Below are 19794 nucleotides of genomic sequence, written 5' to 3'. Positions count from 1 at the left end.
CGAGTGAAGGGATCAGCTTCTCTGCACCAGGCATCACAGCTAACTATGAGCGTGGCAGTTGACTGTCTCACTACTGTATTTGACTGGTGTACTCCTCTTCTGGCTAGCATGAAGAGCTAGCTCACTTCTATCAAGAGGGGGCAGATGAAAAACTTTGGATATGGGACTATTTTGTGTTCTTTCTTTTTTGAGAGGGTCCTTGCACTCCGCCCTAGGGTAGTAGTTTCCATCAACACCCCACGAGATCCACGCATGGGCAGGTGGGCCGACCTGATGAAACGTCTAGGGGGTGGCGACGTCCAACGGATTGCATTTTACAATGACTTCTTTTCCTTGTGGGATCAGCATATCATCGCCATAGATGACTACCCTTATGCTGGGTTGGATTTCCAAGGAGATTCCGATCTAGCGTTACCACTGACCGCAGCATGGGGCGACATTGGTAAGTATTTTTGATTTTATGATTTTTTTTTTTGGGTTTTTCAAATATAATAATGAATTTTGAAAAATATTTTTGATGGGATTCAAATGACTAATATGATGATCATGTTCCAGATATTGGGCCGGTACGACCAAATGGGTTCCTACGGCGCGGCCGAGGAGTCGAAGAGGCGGCTGCTGATACAGAACGACTTCTACATATAGTTCAACGACACTTGGTGAGACTAACTCACCAAGTACCAATGGCTGCCGTAGAGGACCTTCTTGAGGATATGCAGCATCATGTGGTTGGCATGCCATGTGACTGGGTTCGCACTTTTAGGCGTGTAGCCAATGCGATAGCTACCTACATAGTCGCTCATCCTGAGTTGGGGAATTAGATGTACCAAACATGATTATGGGCATTTGAGTCCCAGTTTTGTATATTTTTTGGATAGACTCATGTACACTCGAGATGTTATATATATATATATATATATACAGTTCGAATTTTTGATGCTTGTTTTTATTGTGATGAATGATTGATGTGCCAGTATAATGCTTGATTAGCGATAGAATCCGCTAACCAATTATGAGATCTTGGAATGTGAAAATAATTAATATAAGTAAATGATCTTTGCAACAACCTCACCCTTAAATACTAGCGATATAAACATGGATCCATTACCCTATAAATGTTGTTCAATTGTGACACTGTCAATTGTGAATCAAGATAAACTACCAACGAGTCAATTCCATAAGAAATTTCCTCGGATAGTAAATTAATGACGGCAGTATACTCAACCATATTATTTGAAGCGGGACCAATGCATATGCCCCTTGATACCATCAATTGACCAGTTGGATAGTAGAGTACCGAAGCTGCGGAAGCGAGATTCCGAGTGTGCCAACTAGCACCATCGGTGAACCCAAAATAGACCAAGTCATCCATCACCACCTGCCACAGCAGACCAAAAGTGTCGATACCAACAAACTCTCGATGAGATATGTACAAATATACAAAACATACAAAGAAGCCTAGCTGCTAAGCAAAGTACTTCTTAAGGTAGAGCCCGTCAGGGGGCTCCACCCACTTGCTCCTAGGGATGTTTATTGGTACAATTATCAAACCAATCAATATACTTCCTTCAGCAAGTGACTGTGTTGGAGCCAAAGGGACTGTACAAACATCGCTAGTCAGACTGGAGGACCTGGATTCGACTTCATGCAAAGGGGAATGAAAACATGACCGATGATGTAAATCTTCCAAAGGTCGATCTACAGTCGTCATTGCTTCGAATATCACTTCTTCAGATGGAAAAACGATATCTGAGCAATCCAACGCAGAAGTGGAATCAAGGTTCCGAGGATGAGCCACATCACCATCTATCTCATTCTCAAAGGAAGGAGTAGAATGGTTGTCTGCAGAGTTGGTGATAAACTCACATCTAGGCTCTGCTGCAGACGTAAGAGATTCTATTTCACCCACCTTGCCGTCATCCGATGTGGTCGCAGATGAAGATAAGGGTCCAGGATCCGAAAAATAACGAGCTTGAACAAACTCTTTCCATAAAGGGTCCCTGGAGGATGAAATTGTATCTATTCTAGCCGTAGGAGGGGGAAGATCAAACGTACCCATCAATGAAGAGTACATCCCGACTCCTAGATTCTTAGTAGGCAGACGGGGGTTATCCACTAAGGGAACAGTAGAGTCCGAAGTTGCTCAAGGATTGACTGGAGAATAATCCAATTGATCAACCTTAACGATTTTCCCTTCATGAGGAAAGAAAATGACACGAAACAGAGTCGAAACAACGACTTCCATTTCGTATACCCAGTTCCTTCCTAAGAGGAGATTATAGTCTAGGTTAGCATCAATGACTTCTACTTCAATATTAACGACCTTCCCTCCAACACATATAGGAAAGGCCGGGATAATCCCGTATGGCCTATGAGAATGACCATCAAACGCTGTCAAGAGGGTAGGTGAAGGAACAACTGAAGGTGATCCAATGGCCTTCCAACATGACATAGACATGACACACGTGGAAGCTCCCTCATCTATAACCGTCCGAAAAATATTCATTTTCTGGTAGGTAGACTTTATCTGGAAAGCCATGTGATGAGGAAGTCTCTTTTTGACATTATTCATATCAAAAGTGAGAGCTAAGGAATTACTTGGATCCACTGCCCCCATTGCCGACAACAAGGCACTTCTTTGAGCAGGACATGACTGGAGAACCTCTAAAGCGGACATAGCACATGGACTCTGAGCCAGATCCTCAACAATGGAGTAATTCTAGGCTGCCCTAATATTAGGGTTGATAGTCGCGCATTTAGCGGAACCTTTCGGTACTCGTGGTATAGTCTCGACAGAGGGTCGCTCAATATGAAGTGGGTTGTTAGTTTCAGGAACTGTTTTACCCTTGGAAGTTTCACCTTCACCATAATCACGTGACCGTGTGGCCACATTAGCGTGAGAACCCATCATGAAAACATTTGATGATTTGTCCCCTTCCTGGTTGCCCCCTGCGGAGGTACCAGGGTTTGAACTCGCACCAGCAAGAAGTTGCTGCCCTTGGGGAAAAGGGTTGGTTAACACAGCTTGAGAACTAGAAGTCCCTTGCTGCCCTAACAAGCGCTGAGCGTCTTGAATCTTGGGGTAGAGATGAGTTAAATGGTCTCCACTACATAACTTGCATGGAAACTTGACTTTCTTTCTAGACTCATTTCTACCACCACCAACATTATTGCCGGATTTATTTGCGTCAGCCTTCCCATCCTGGTTCTTTTTCTTACCTTGTCCTTTCTTTTTCCCATTGGAATTTTGATTTACTTTAGGGTTATCAAATTGGATGGATTAATCGAAGAGGGTTTGGAAGCAGGAGGGTTAGACAATGTGAGTTGGTTGTTAGGAGCAGTTTGCAAAGACAACTACTACAATTGGCTCAACAAGTTCACCGCATTTGTGTCTACTGATCCAATGATACCATCCACATGGGGACCTGGCTTCAACTTGGCTATATCAACCTTAGACCCAGGAGAATTTGGCAAGTATTTTTGTAGGATCCTAGACTGAGAGTAGTTCAATTCTAATTGCTGGGCCCTAAAAATGGCTTGCTCCTCAGAATAGACTCCGGACATGGAGACATCTTTAGAGATCCCAAGTTGTAAAGATTTCAAAAACCATTCGAGACGTACTCCAGAGGGATTTTGGCTTTAATTAGCCTCTTTCTCCGTCTCCATTCTTGAATATGATCAGAAATGTGAGTTGCCGTGTCCTGACAAAAATTGGCCAGAAGTTCAGTTCCAACATCATAACGGACATGCAACTAGAAATAATTTAAGAAAATATTAGCTAAGTTGGCAAAAGATGTAAAGATGCCCCCTGGCAACTCTATATACCATTTGGCTGCATTACCAGTCAAGGTGCGTTGAAAAAGTCTCAACCTAATTGAGTCATCGATAAGGGAGTTAGATGAGCACCACAAATGGAATGTGATTACATGGTCGCCTGGGTCTTCACCGCTCTTCCCTTCGAATTTTGGAATGTCCGAAGGGAGTTTGGTTGGGACCGGAGGCCAGGCCGGATTGTATTTGATTGGATAGTTTGTTAATTTAGTGAGATCTGGCAAGTTCAAAGTTGCCAGAAACAGAAGCCTAGGAGGACCTTAGGTATTCCACCCAGACTGGGCAGAGCTCCCAAAGTTCTGAAAATATTGGCCTAGATTTTGGAAGGAACCAGGCTGCTCGAAGTAACCAGCAAAACCAGCTGAACCAAAAGGCAAGCCTTGTGATCCAGCAAACTTCGGAGTTTGACCAACTCTAGCTGCAAAACCTCCATAATCGGCGAAGCTTCCCCCTAAAGGATTAAAAGGAGTTGACAACCCCTAATAAGGATTCCAAGTAGAAGCTAAAGGAGGAATACTTTTGAAACAGACTAACTGTGGAGTACGGCCTATTCCCTTGTTGGCTAAGAAACGGATTCCCAGTTCCCATGCCACTAACCACAGGGCTAGTCCAACCTTGAAAGGGATTGCTACTTTGTCCTAAAGAAGAGAAAGGCATAGATCCAATTGTTGGGTTGGAATGTGGTATATAACCACTTCCAAAAGGAAAACCCTAGAATGAAGCTGATCCACCCATCATGGATGTGGTGGCACTAAACAGAACTGACAGACTACCCTGTGAATGGGTGCCAAATGGGAAGAATCCAGAACTAAAAGCATTGGTTTGGGAATTTCCTCTCGTGGAAGGAATGTAAGTAGGCCTAGCTAAAGATGTGCTAGAAAAAGACCCAAACAAGGAAGCAGAGGAGATGGAAATCGTTCCTCCCCCTTGTACTGATGTTGGAGTCTGCATAGTTATAGCACTTGTATTAGAAGCCATGCTTCCAGTAGTGGTCATCGACGGTAAGTGCGTAATGTGACCTGGACTTGACGGTCTATGCGTCGGAGTCCCAACGTATTGTAATACTTCTGGATAGCTAGATAGTAGGGGAGAATTCGGAGCCGCTAACGACTCTGAGCATTCTTCTACCTCTATGTTATTCTTTGTTTGAAAGAGAACTCGAGAAAGAACTAGAGTGTTCCTCTCTTGTTCTGCGGAAGTACCAGGCCTTACTTGAACACTAATGCCCCCGAGAGGAGGATCAATCCCCGATGCGTCAGCTGCCGTGGAACGAAACCCAGCAGCAGTATTACTTCTGCGCCTTCTAGGAGAAGGCTCTAAACTTGGTGGTGAAATACCACGAAGTCTTCGAGACCATCTAGGTGATTGGTCAGCCACTTTGAATTTTTTATTAAGATCTAACTAAAGACTCAAAAAATTGAAATCTAGGCCAACTAAGAGCATAGAGCACACACTATAAAGTCCCTAAAAGATATAGCCCAGTCAAACAAATTCCAAGTATTTCCGCTCCGGGTGATTAGGACCAGACACCAAAATACAAGAAAGTGAATTAAGGGGCCTTCCAAAGATAGTCTGGGATAATGACGACCCAGTCCTATCAGCGAAGGTAACAGAGGAAGTTACGTTGACCTCCTAACAACAGCCTACGCTGGTGCAAGCCCCCAAGCTTCACAAGGGTGCCCTCGAGTAGTACCGTTGAGAGTGATGCAACGTCAACCTCAGGTGCCACGCGATTCCCCTCCGTAGACACCTGTGTAGATCCCTAGGAGTAGCAACTATGGATACCAACTCGTTGCAGAAGCCAGGTGGAACAGTCGTGAGGTAAGATCGGACAAGTAGGAGAGGGGGTATCTCTCTTCCCTATCTTCAAAAACCCTCGTGCTTAACTCCCAGATCCGGAGCTTTCCTGGTCTTCCTAACGCTATTGGATTTTCACTCACTATTCAGACTCCTATGTTTGACAGTTTAAATGGCCTTGGAGAGTTATCTCTCCACCCACCTAATCCAAGGCCCTAAAATATTCTAAAACTTGTTGGTGTGTCTAACTTGACAATTATAAAAAGTTCTAGTATATTTTAATTGGCACTTGTTTTTAAATGGGCTGTTCTTTAAGTCAAGGGATAAGTGGAAGTGAAACTAGTGGTGTCGTGACGCAAAAGAAATTAATAAAAACCAAACTACATGCAAATGCACTTGTTTTCGTTTTTCGATGAAAAGAAATTTCTATAGGGTTCAGAGGAACTTCAAGAAAAACAACAAATTTTCTTTTCTTCTCTTTTACTCACGCTTCACACTCACAAAAGTTAACAAAGCTATGGATGCCTAAAAAGATGTGAAAATCTATCCTAATGCAATGAGTACATGCTGATGCAAGATTTAAGACTACTCTAAATCAAGAAATGAAAGTTACTTGTTTATCAATTTTTATTTTTCCACTTAAAATGTTTAGATGGAATATGAATTGCTACCATTCATTTCGTCTAAACACTAAAAATAAGTATCAAGACAAACAAAAATGCACTTTCATTCACTAAAAGGAAACCAAATCAAAACAAAGTTCAAGAAAGCAAAACCAAGTTTTTCAAAAAGTTTTCTTCAAAAGCAAAAACAAAAATGTCTTTTCAAAAAATGCTCTCAACAACACTGAAACTTTATGATTGAAGAATAGGCAACAAACACTTTTACAAGTTGACAACACACAATGGATGAAAACTCAATAAAAAGAAATGTGTTTAAAGATGCTCTTAACAATCAAAAGCAGGAATGAAAGCTTTGGCAACAAAGACCAAAAGATCAAAAAGAAAATTTTCAAGAAAGTGCCAATCAACAACTTTCATGAAACAAGAAAAGTAGATGGTCACAAAAAGTAGTTTTGTCAAGAAAACAAAAAGGTCACCAAAACAAGATTTGACACAAAGATTGAGATCAATCTTCCTGCCCCGATGAATCAGAGCAGCCAAGATTTCCAGCAAGAAATCTTGCGTGTTTAAAACAAAAAGGATGATGCTTGCGAACACAAAAACAAGACCAACACTTCTTGCAATCAGAGAGAATTTGAAATGAGGTACTTGCTGTAAAAATAAAGACAAACACAGAAAAGTAACTGTTCAGGATTGAATCAGACCAACAGACAGACCTTCAGAAACAAAAAGATTTGAAAAATCTTGAAAATTTTAAGATATACGCGACTTTACTGATGTACAGATGCGAGTATACGCGACTGTGCCTAAGGAAACCTACGTATACACTGGTTCACTTATGGAAACATGCGTATATACGCCTATGTAAACAAGAAAAACAACGTATATAAAATATTTCAAGAAAAAATAAAAAACAGTCTGAAGAAACTGACCAAAGTTACAATTCAAGTTCCCACAGGAACAGACTACACAACAACAACAAGCAAACAGACAGCTGAGCCCTGATTGGCTTGAACATACCCAAACTAGGAACAATAATGGTGTTGTCCATAGCAGATTTGCCAATTCTGTTATGGGAAAGGTTCCCCTAGGGTCTTGGGCTGATACCCTAGCAGACTGAAAGTTGTCTATACAGAGAAACACACATTCCATACAACCATGATGCTAATATAAGCAAACTCTACGATAAGGGGCGTACCTAAGGTCCTACGTTTGAGAAGGTCCTTCCAGGGTCCAAACCCTTCTTGGAGTTCCTTTCGCTCCTTTGACCTGCAAAACAACCAATTCAAGAAAGTACAACAGTATATGGACTAAACATCATAAAGAAATCATCTTCATAATATATTGAAAGGTAGTTAGTTATGCAATTAAACAACCATTCATACATGAATCATAACATGGATATCATAAACATGAAGAATATTTATATCAGGAACAAAGACATGTGTTTCTTTTATTATAGACAAATAAAGTATAGAAAGGAATAATTTCACCTAAGTCGTCCTTTCGCAGGCTCCAAGCGGAACCGTCCTCCGGATTCGTCTAGTCTCAAACCTTTAACAAACTCCTTCCATGACTTACTCCATGATATCACAAGTAGTAGATGGATATAATCACACAAGGAAACAAGGGTTTCCTGTAAGAATGGGGGAAGTGTAGGAGGCACAAGGATCTTCAGACCCGGTCAGGGAAATCTCAGCATAATAACCTTTCTCTCTCCTCTCTCCTCCCTTAGGCCTTCCCATTGAAGCCTTTTTATACTTCTCCCAAAGTAGTTTTTTAGTTGGGAATTCGTTGGGAACAGTTGGGCCATAGGCACTAACAGGTGATAAACACGTAAAACCCGTGATCTCCGCCCAAATTAAGGAGATTAAATTTTTTTTAAGTGTTTTAAGACATATAAGCGGGTTGGGTATACACAGACTTGTTTATACACGTGTTTAGCTCAGGGCAATGTCGCGTATAAGGAATAAAACACTGTTTTTTAAATTTTGGACCAGGTCTGGAAGGAGGGTTACCCTGGGCCATGAGTGTAGCATCACAAACCCCAAGAGTGAGATTTGGAGCTATAACAGTCTCTTATTCATCCTTGAAGCCTCCGCGAAAGTCTCGATCGTCATTTGCAAACCCTAAATAGATAGATTAGGCACTTATGTGCCTTTATAATTACTCTACTTCTGTATTCACTCAAATTCACTTAAGTATCGGTTAAATTTAACATGCATTATGGTTATCTTTGCATAAATAGACATTCTTACTTGCGTTCATATGACAAAGTAAAATACATAGATTCGTGCATCAATATAGCATTAATTCATAACCTCAGTATTCAACATAACATAATCACAACATTCATGACAAAAGTAAAATAATGCATACACAGATAATTCTAGAATACTTCTCTTTATTGATAATCCAGATTTCCTGTACAGACTTTGACTACCCTGTGCACACATCTGCAGGGGTCCGTGCACTCAGCTACGGACTTCTACCCTAGGCCTCTACGGACTCAGCTGCAGAGCCTCTTCCTACACTAAGAATCTTCACTCTTACCTCTCACAAACCCATAAACTTACTCAGAACTCTACTTGTGGCTTCGTTACCTTAGACTCTTCTAAGACTCCTTTTTTGTACAATCCCATGGTCTGCAGACCAAGGGAAATCTCATCAAGCCGACACAACTATCTAAACTAAGGGATAAAAACCCTTTTTTTTTGCTTACGTCTTTGCGCTCCGCGGTCACAAAATGCAGGGACTTTACATTCTTTCCTACAAAATTTGGGCTTTCTGCCACAAAACTTGGGCTTTTAACCCAAAAATTGACCCTAGGGGACCTGTTCCCAACACTAGTTTCTTATAATAAGGAAGTGATGCTTTCTTCAGAGGCTTTGGATTTCTTGGGTTTCTCGGCTATTGGGAGCGGGATCCCCAAGGGAATTTTTGTGGCTAAAAGCCCATGTTTGAGTCAAAATTTGTAATAAAATTGTAAAGACTCTGCATTTTGTGGTCATAGAGTGCGAAGATGTCATGTGTCATAAAGGGTAGTCCACCCTTTGTATTGTAAAGTAAAGTCGGCTGTAAGAGATCTACCCATGGTCCGCAGACCATGGGATTATATAAAAAGAGATAAGCTCTAAGTAGTTTTGGAGACAGACAATAATGAATCATGTAAGAGAGTCATAGCTCTGAAGTAAGAAGTTTAAGTCTTGGGTCGTAGCGTAGGTAGAGGCTCTACAGCTGAGTGCACAAAGGCATAGGGTAGAAGTCTGCAACTGAGTGCACGGACCCCTGCAGCTGTGTGTGTAGGGTGGACAGAGTTTGTAAACACTTGAAAGACATTAATAAAGAGAGATATTCTGCAATTTCTGTGTCTTTGTTCTGTTGATGCATCTTGATATGTTATGTATGAATTTCCTTTATTATGCTTATGTGATGCGCGAATGAATTCAATTACATTGAATAACTGAACGCATTTACGAATATTTGTTTACGCAATGTTAACTATAATTGTTTGATAAGATAAGCAAGTCACTTAGATTAATTGGGAATCTACACGACACATTTCCATAGCAATGAGAAAGTACCTAAGCAACAGGCTAGGGTTGCGCAGTGGTTGATCATACCCTTTCGCAGAGGTATTGAAGGACGGAATAGAGGGCTTGTTTTGTAAGCCCTAGAGTGAAGCGACCTAGTGAAGGCAGGGATAAAGGGAATTAAATGACATCACAGCCATCTGAGGGTGCAAAAACTTGGTTCCAACATCCCCCCATACTGCTTGGGGTGAGACTTCGGTCCGCGCTCCATGGGCTGATGCCAAAAGGGACAGTAGTGTAGGGATTGGTTTGGCTAATTAACGCTAAACCTGAGTTAGGCCCCCTCAAGCCAACAAATGGTTCTGTTGCCGGGACTGGAATCTGCATAAGAGATGTGTGATGTCGTATCACTGGAATCCAAATAAGAAGGATATCGGAGACTGGTTGGATAGGAATATCCATGAATTTGCGGCACAAGAGAACAGAAACCCATGACTGACAAAGGAATAGTGGTTGGACATATACTTGTATACAAAGGTCCACGATATATTTTTCTGCTCCTTCCCAATTGAGCTATATGAGTGGATTGCGAAGCTAGCAGATAGCTAAGGAAGGTGGAAACTTGATGGTCTTATTGTTTGGACCTCGGAGTTGATACAAAAATTGGAAGCATAGGAGGACAAGATTGTCCGCGCTTTCGATCATTGGATCAATTGCGTCATAGGATGATTCGTGGCAGAATTCGCAGTCGACACCTCAGTCAGTGACAATAAGGTGGAGCGATGCTTTTTCAAAGGACCGCGAGGTAAGTACATGAAATATTTGAATACCTGGATTAAAATGCTATTGTGCGAAAAATGGGTTATGCAACTACCTTGATGTTCGGAACTACGCGAAGCGGAAAAACTTACAAGAACGAAGGAAAAAAGGGTCCGGAGTATAGTCCATTGATTTCACCTCCACAAGGTGATGAGGAAGGGATATCGAAGGTTTCTCTGTGAAGTTCTATTAAGTTAATAAGACAAGGATTCCTGCGAATACCACCTGCACCTCCACTGCAGTTCAGTATGGCAAACTCAGTGAAGCTGCCTTTGTTCAAAGGCTTGGGAAATGAGGACCCTAACCAATTCTAGTTCGTTGTAAAAGCTGTATGGGAAGGTCAAGGTGTTGCAGATGATCATATAAAGAAGGTGACATTGGTTAGTGCTCTGTAAGGTCATGCACTAACCTGGTATATCAAGTAATCTAATGACAACCCGAATGCTAGAGTGGCAGACATCCAGACAACACTGAATAGAGAGTTCAGTAGGCCTAAATATGAGGCATAGTCGATTGTGGGATTCAAGGATATTGCGATGCAACTAGGCAAGACACCATGGGAACTAGATCAGAGGTTGAAGTGTACAATCTATGAAACCAACATGATTTTGACAGATGGACAACATCGCAAGTGGTTTGTGGCTTCGCTATTGCCACACTTAAGGGTCACGTTTTCACAGCAGAAGATAACAACTCAGGTAGAGGCCTAGGAGATTTCTATGAGACTGCATGAAACACCAATGCAAGATCCAAACCTGGGGGTTCAACAGATCCATGCACAGCTGAAGAATATATGCCTTGAGATGCAAAATCTGAAGCAAGACAGGACGGTTTGACCAGAAGTGCACGAGAAAGTATGGTGCTTGAAATGCAAGAGTCAGGGACATGACAAGGACCATTCCCTGGTGTTTGCAAACTATATTGCAAGAGGAGGACCAATGCCTTTGAGGCTAGAGGCTCAAGTAGGACCGAGCACAGGGCCTGCACTATGGTGCACTATATGTCAGGTAGCAGGAAAACATGCCACAGATAACTGTCATTTGTTGTAGAAGTTTGTACAGACACCGCTGTTAGACTCCGTCTCCTCAAATCTTCTATCCAGTGTACTTCTCAGGGATCTCCTTCCACAACCAGGACAATTTCTGAGCGATAACAACAGCATTAATATTTGTATTTTTCCGGAGGTATGTTCCTCACCAAACAGATAGGCTGTAGAAAACAAATGTAATTGGAAGACAGAGAAAGGGTGCATCAAAATTGGAGACCTGGATAGTAAATTTAAATATTTCCTTAAGGAATATTCAGAAAGTACCACAGTGGGAACTGTTGTTAGTCTTCTGATACGAACTGCTCAAAAAGTTGCAAGGCTTGCAGAGGCTGGCTCTCCTTGCCAAAGTTCAATATTGCAAAGAGGATTTCATCAGATGGTGGCGGTGCACTCATCATTGATTATGGACAAATATGGAAGGTGCCCACTTCTAATGATTCTGCAGGAGGAATGTGCATAAGCTGCTTCATTATTGGATCATTCTACATACAGGGACATTTTGATGGGTCTTCTCTTCTACTACTTGCAAGAAAATTATCATTAATTGGTCTTTTGGGTTATATTGCAACATTTTCAATGGGCATGGGTGGAATTCCATGGGTCATAATGTCTGAGATATTTCCTTTGAATATGAAGCGTATTGCTGGCAGTCTGGTGTCTCTCACAGCTTGGTTTGGTTCATGGATTGTCACCCTCACTTTTAATTCTCTCTTTTCTTGGAGTTCTACAACTTCCTTCTTTATATTTTGCATATGGCTTTTCTGAGGTTCATATCATCGCACTCTGTGGCATCCAAGGATCATATATAATCTCTGTACCTGTGGCTTGCATCTATGATTATAATGGTTCGATTTGTTCAGAATCACAACTTATTGAGGTGTTGGAAGTCCTGTATGAGCAGTATACACAATATTTGACTTACTGCAAGTATTCTGATTTATCTCAAAACACAGGGAAATGCTACAGAACTATACTGTTCATGTTTCCATCTAGTAATCATTTCCCTTTAGCTTGGCATGAGAATCAATAGATCAGAGAACCGGTAACTATGACTGTGACTCTGAGGTCATCTCTTAACATGCTCGAAGGAGGCACAGGCTGTTGTATTTGGCCAGCAAGTTTGTTCCTATTTGAGTTTTCGTTCTCTCATCCACAACTTTTTTCTAATAAATCTTGTTTTGAGGTGGGATCCGGTGTTGGTTTAGTTGGCATATGTCTCGCTAATGTTAAAGCTTCTAAGGTCATACTGAGTGATGGAGACTTGTCTAGTTTATCCAATATGAAGTTTAAATTAGAAACAAATCAGATGAAATTCAAAACTGTGGTGCAGAAGTAATATTGGGAGCAGATGTAATTTATGACCCATCATCTGTGCCACACCTTGTACGGGTTTTGGTTGCACTTTTGGGGACCAAAAAGGGTTCATTGGGGAGCCACGATGGAACACCAGTTCCAGAGCCACCAATTAATGAGAATAGATCCATGTTTGGTTCGATTGAGCTAGAAAAGCCTGATAAGAGTCACAAGGACAATAAAGGTCCTAACAACGCATACCTCTGTAGTTATTTCTCGCAGATTTTATCCAGACTTAGAGTTAAAAACATCCAACAGGCACACATATACTACAAATTGGACCAATTACAAAGGAATGAGGTCACGGGAATCCAAATTTGCAGATCTTCATACGGTTAGATAGTTCGACAAATTCTTTGATGCGATTGCAAAGAGCAGAAATTGATATGGCTTTCACACTATATCAGGAGCAAATGATTTGAGTCTAAATCCAAATGGCTCAGCTGTAAATCCTACAGCTATGCAGCAGCAACATCTCGGCTCCACAGAAATCGTGCGCTTCAACTAGTGACTGGCCTCATTACCCCGTACAGGATTTTGTTCCATGATTTCTGCCAGCGATTGTTGTGATCCTTTGGAGATTTTGTAGGATTACGGGCGATGTGGCTCTTAGAAGGCGGATTGTGAGCTATTGCTGATGCTACCATATTGCATGTGGTTGGATGTGTTGGAGTTCGATGAGTGGCATATTATAACTCTGGCTATTGGGTCGTTCTTGCAAATAAATTTAAATTAAACGTTGAATGCAACCATGCAAACCTCTCTTAGTACAGTTGTCACCATGAGCTGAATTGGCAGAATTTTAGTTTAAAGGTTGTTTTATTAAAATGACAAATGTAACGTGGCAAGCTAAAAATAAGTGAAGACTATTTATCACAGCCAAAGAATGGGATTCGATTTAAGACTTTAGTCCTGATCCTATGGGGATCTGCGCTCCAGTTTTGCCTCTTAATTAGCCAATTATCAGAAGATTTAGAGGGACACTGTTCTATTTTTAGAATAGATGAAACGCCCTTTTCTAATTTTTGTAATTGCAGTTGAAACAACACCTTTGTTGTTGGATCGATTTGTTTCCCCACAGAGGAACTTATTTTTAATGTATTGAAAAATCATTTTTGGAGGAGGGGGGGAGAGTTCTGAGCGCTGGTGGAGGAGAGAGAACAGAGCTTTCATTGTACAGTCTTTGACAGGGATTTTAATGAAAATACCCAGCTCTGGCTTTGTTACACTAAAATTTGTCACCATGACTACCTACAGTTAGTATGGCTTCATCAACTGTCATACTATCCTCCTTGGCAAGTCTTATACCTTTGCTCATCATGTCAAACTCCAAGAAAGAGAGAAAGTCCTTAAAAAGTCAATTAACTCTGGTTACGCAGTTTCTCTTAGCCTTACCTGCGTGTACGCACCCCAAGCTCACAATACCTGCGTACTTGTACGCTCTGTCTATAAAGGGGTGGGTGCGTACTCCTGTAAAGGTCAAAAGGCGCAAGTTTCACTTCAAAAAAGTTACTTGTGGTCATTTCTAGAGCATTCTAGAAGATGGTTTGACGTGGATTGAGCGCCTCTAGATGGTTCATACATCCCAATGAAAGAGGAACTTATCCCATGAAGAGGGGAGCTATCCCATTGAAAGAGGGGCTTATCCCATTCATGGTGGACCTGATTAACTTCCTCCAAAGCACTATAAATACAGGCATTGGGCCAGAGGGAGGGGAGGTTGAAAGCTGAAGATTCCTAAGGGTAGATGCTGCTGAAATTAGGACTCCCTTATAGAGCTTGAGAGGAGAGATTCCCATCCTTTCTTAGCTTCATTTGGAAGTGGGTGAGCTGATCAAAGTAAAGGAGAACTCTTGCTGGACCCTAGGAGGGACCTGCACAACACCAAGGCACAGGTTGTAATGGTTTCTTTTGTTTCCACTTAATACAATTAAGCTCATTTTTCTCAACAAGTTGTTATACATGATTTGTTTCATCTACTCCTTGGTCTTTATGATGAATATGTTTTATTTTATGAGTTATTCAGGTGCTATGTAATCGTTTTCTTGCTAGTGAATGCAGGTTTCGAAGAGAAGGCGGAGCTCATCTGGATCAGAGAGACTAGACTACTACAAAGCGTTGGACTAAAGGTATGTTATAAACACCTGATTACTTGTATTCTAAATTCATATTTAGGGAAAGATAGTGTTTAATTGTCTTGTTTGTCACTAGAAAGCCTTAGCTTCTAGGGAGGTTGGTTTTTTCCGCAAAATTGACTCTTTTCGCATGACAAAATGGCGACTCCACTGGGGAACTCCATGATTTGAATGATTTTTCCTTTGTGTGAAACTTTGATTTGAGATAAGTCGTTTGTTTTCTGGTTTTTGGCTGTCTGACTGTTTATTTGGGTGGATAGCTTAGGGTTAAGTTAGATTTTAGTTTTTCTTGGTTTTGCTAGAAGTACGCAGCCTCTGCGTTAAGCACAGTGCGTACCTGTACGCACTGCAGCTTTGTACATAGAGCGTACACGCACCTGTGCAAACAGGTTGCCTGCGTACCCTGTCAAAATTGAGAAAATTTCAATTTTCTCCTTTTTCCTCTTAGATTTTGTTTATAAGTTGTTTTTACTGCCCAGATCCACTGGTTACTTGCCATAAATCTTCATCTAAACTTGTTTCATCAGTGTCAAGAGTTTTAGTGAAATTCATATAGGTTCTGGCCCTAGGGTTTGATTTTTACATTGGTCCTGTAGTGACTTTGGCTTTAGAAGTCGTAAAACCTTGGATATCCCTAGTTTTTTCAGTCTTCTTAGGAGTCGGACCTTTCATAGAATCCACCTTTGTGAGAAACCTACCTTTTTGTTGTCTCTTTGCGGAATCTCGAAAAAGTTTGTTGATTAAACTTTGAATTTTATTCTTAAGAAAAAGAACAAAAAAAATTTTGATTTTTGTTTTTGACTGGTTTTTTATTCTGCATTAACTAGTCCTTGGTTCAATCATGACTGAGTAAAACATCCTGGAATCATACTTTGTAGGTTTTGGCCTCATTAGATTTGCTTATTAGGTGAATTTCTTTTTGATTTTCTTTTAGATAAAATTGATTTGATTGTCATAGATTTTTAAAATTTGATTTTTGATTTTTATATGCTTTGTTAATAAAGGGAAAAAATCCAAAAAATCTCTTTTGAAGAAAGTTTGCTTTAGTAGCATTTGAGTCTTTGAAAAGAAAAGGAACTTTCGTGAAGTAATTAGTGGTCATGTGTTGTATGCTTTGGAAAAGATAAAGAGATTGTTTCTTTGATTTTCATTGCCAAGAAAGTTTTCTTTATATTAATTTTGCATTCTCCAACTCTCTTAGCTAGGGAATTCATTGAAAAAGAAAATTAGTATAAATCATCCTAGGTGCATCTTTTTTAGTGGATTTGAGTCGAGTCTACACACCATCAGTTTCATCTCCGCTACCTTTTTTCCTAAAGAAAAGCCATAAAAAATTAACGCTTAAAGTAAAATCAACTTAGTAACTTTTTATTTACTAGGGCTCTGAAACACCAATATAGATCAGGCTAGTGTCTTGGAGTAGGAGAGTAATTAACTCTCCAAGACAGTAAAACCAAACAAGTAGCTCATCTTGTGGTAGGATAAATCCAACTGTTTCATTCGTACTTTGGGAAAGCTCCTCTTAAAGGAGAAGCACGAGACCGTGTCCGAACCAGTGAGGGGATCAATCCTCCTTCATTGGGAAAGACGCCAGATACGCACACACTACAAACGGTAAACCTCGGATTATTGTCGAGGAGCCTGGGGTCACTTGTCGGTAAACCTTGGATTATTGTCAAGGAGCCGGCAAGGGGATTGAGCTTGTTACTCTGCCCTTGCGTGCTATCGGGTCGTAGACTGTTCCCCCAGGTATATTTGTTGCTGTTGGTAACCTTAGTGACCATTATCTTTAGGATTCTACCTGAGGTGACGGTGGAGGGAAGATCCCACTGTACCTTTAGCAGACGTCGGCTAGACTCACTTGGATTTTTCGGGAGGTTCACTTCACTCGAGACGGTTAAAGTGGAGGAACTTGTGCCGGTCTATTCATTAAGCAGGTTGCCGGGGTAACTGTTCCACCCACCACTTCTGTACTGAATTCGGCGATGTTGGGCTTCATCACCAACTAGTGTTTTCGGTCCGGAAGGTTACTGTTTGTGTATGATTTGACGCCCTAGATTCTTTAGGCATGTGATTCGAATTTGTCTGGTTCTTTAGAGACTTTAGGCGGTTTTCTTTGAGATTTTACTTTGTTTGCGTGTGCAGTAGTTAAAAGTTTTTAACTGTGGCTGAATTACCGAGACAGTCCCGTAGACTTCGGGGCCAGTCTCTTGAGATTGTTACCGTGGCCGATTTGTTGAGGAAGTCCCGTAGACTTCGGGGCGAACCTCCTGAAGACGTCCCGGGTCATTACGAAGGTTTGAAGGTCCTTGTAACTCCTAGTGGCAGTAAAGTAGGTTCACCTGAAGAAGGAGAGTCTTCATTGGTAGTCCATCCAGATTACCAAAGTCTAGAAACAGGTTATAATCCTGAAGCTGTTGCAGTTTCCGAGCTTGCTGGTAGTTTTTCATCTACTAGTGATATAGGCGAAGAACCTGAAATATCTGAACCTGTTACTCCAACTTCTAGTGCTCATGATTCACCTAGAGTAGAAAGAGTCATCACCGAAAATCTTCCTTCTGGTTTGATAGCTATTGAAGAACTTGCTCCAGAAGAGGAAATAGGCGTTCCTATCCCTGAAGATCAACCTACTATTGATCTAAGAGAGCGTGAATCCATTTTTTACAGTCCACCTAGAAGTACTACTTGGTATCTTTTGTTAACTAATTATTTGGACAACTCAGGGTCAAGTTTTTCTCCACCTCATACTCCTTATCCACCTGGAGGTATTTATACTCTTGTAAATATTTCTGGTCAGTCGTCCATGTTTACTCAATCTCCTGAATCTTTCTTGTACGGCAGTCCTTCTGTTCCTGCTGGGTATCAGTCACTTTCTGGTACTTTTGCAGGAGCATCTCCTCAACCCATTGAACATGGGTTATTAACTGGAAACAATGGTAATAAACCGTTGGGTGTAGGAGACATTTACATGATGTCAGGCTCAATTCCCAGTTCTCAACCTCAAGGTGGCCAGCTACCGCCTGGGGGGCAGCCTCAATTAACGCCTGGGGGGCAACCTCAAGGTACACAAATTGCGTCTGGGGGGCAAACTCAAGGACAGTATGTACCTATGGTACAGTACATTCCTCAAGGTCAACCCCAGCCTCAATATGTACCCCAAGGTCAACCTCAGTATCAATTTATGCCTCAAGGTCAACCCTAGTATCAGTACTTACCTCAAGGGTATCTACCCCAAGTTCAGTACTCGAGTCAAGGTTATCAACCACCCCAAGGTCAGTCTTATGTTCAAGGTATGGGAAATGTACCTTTCAATTATCAATCCTACCCTCAATCCGGTGATGGATCTCAATATCCTCAACCTGTCATGGGTCAATACCCCGGAATGAACATAGTGTGGGATCCATCGCAAGTTCAACAGGTGTTGCAGCCAAGCGTACAGTTGTCATCCCAAACTGGACAACCTTTAGTTTCTGGTCCACCCCAGCAACCAGTCCAGTCTAATGTTCAAACTTCTGTACCTTCGGTAGTTACTCAGTCACCCATTGCACCTAGTACTCCATCTCAAACGACTGCTGCAATTACCGCAACATCTGTTCAGCCTACCGCACTTACTTCTGGAGTATCGACAACTTCGGTTTCTACTGTCTCTGTAACTACTCCTCAGACATCTTTACCATTGTCTGGATCCACGATTCAAACTACGGTTCAGATGCCTGTAGGACAGCCTGGTTTAAGTACGGTTGTCACTAGTCAACCACAATTCGCTTATCAACTGTACCAGGGACAGTACCAATACGGGTCTGCTGTCCAGCAACCAGTTTACCAGTATCAACCGTATCCTGGGTACACTTATCAACAACCACAACAACCCCAGTATGGTCCGGTTAATCCTGGTTTTCCGGGAGGATATAATATCCCGAATGCGATTCCTATTCCAGGTTATCCTGGATATCCTCCTCCTGGGACTGGTCTTGTGACCCAGATTTTTAGGGATCCTAATCGGCAATTACCGTTTATCGCAACTTTGGATTTACCAGACTTGACGCGCCTAACGAACGATCTGATCAATTATCTTCCGTTTTGGCCACCAATGCCGAATAAGTTGCCCAGTGACATTCCCAAGTTCGAGGGTAAGTCTGGAGAGGATCCGTCAAATCATGTGATGACTTACCACCTCTGGTGTGCCTCAAATTCCATCTCGGATGATTCGATCCATTTACGTCTTTTCCAGCGTACACTCATTGGTCTCGCGGCCAAGTGGTACATTGAGTTACCATGGGCCTCTTTTTATAATTATAGCTACCTCGTTCTTAACTCATTTTCAGTTGCCGGTCAGATATGATAATGGCACGGAGTTACTAAATTCATTAAAACAATCGACGTCCACTTATATTTCCGATCATATTCATGAATGGAGACGTCGAAGGCGATTAGTGAAAGTTTTTATCCCGGACCAAATCTTAGCTGAATGGTTTGTTAAATCATTATTACCAAAGATTACTGAAGACGTAGCTAAGGCCGGAGTAGTTACTGAGGAGCAAGTGATTGCTCAAGCACAGTACCTTGACTTAGTTTATACTCAGTCAGGTACATTACACGAAAAGATCCTAGATCTTCCTAAGTCGAATCAAATAGCTGCTGCTCCTTCGGGATCT

At 41.5% G+C, this 19794-nt stretch overlaps 1 pseudogene; it reads left to right on the top strand.

Moving 5' to 3' along the window:
* The first annotated feature begins 273 nt into the window (after nt 1-273).
* On the top strand, nt 274-13343 carry LOC149255893 (uncharacterized; annotated as a pseudogene).
* The last annotated feature ends 6451 nt before the right edge of the window (nt 13344-19794 follow it).

The sequence above is a fragment of the Pinus tabuliformis genome, chromosome 7 (assembly GCF_031772625.1).
Source record: "Pinus tabuliformis cultivar Carrire ecotype Pingquan chromosome 7, CPIR1, whole genome shotgun sequence".
NCBI lineage: Eukaryota > Viridiplantae > Streptophyta > Pinopsida > Pinales > Pinaceae > Pinus > Pinus tabuliformis.
The sequence above is the reverse complement of the archived record's forward strand: the minus strand, read 5'-3'. Positions and strand labels throughout refer to the sequence as shown.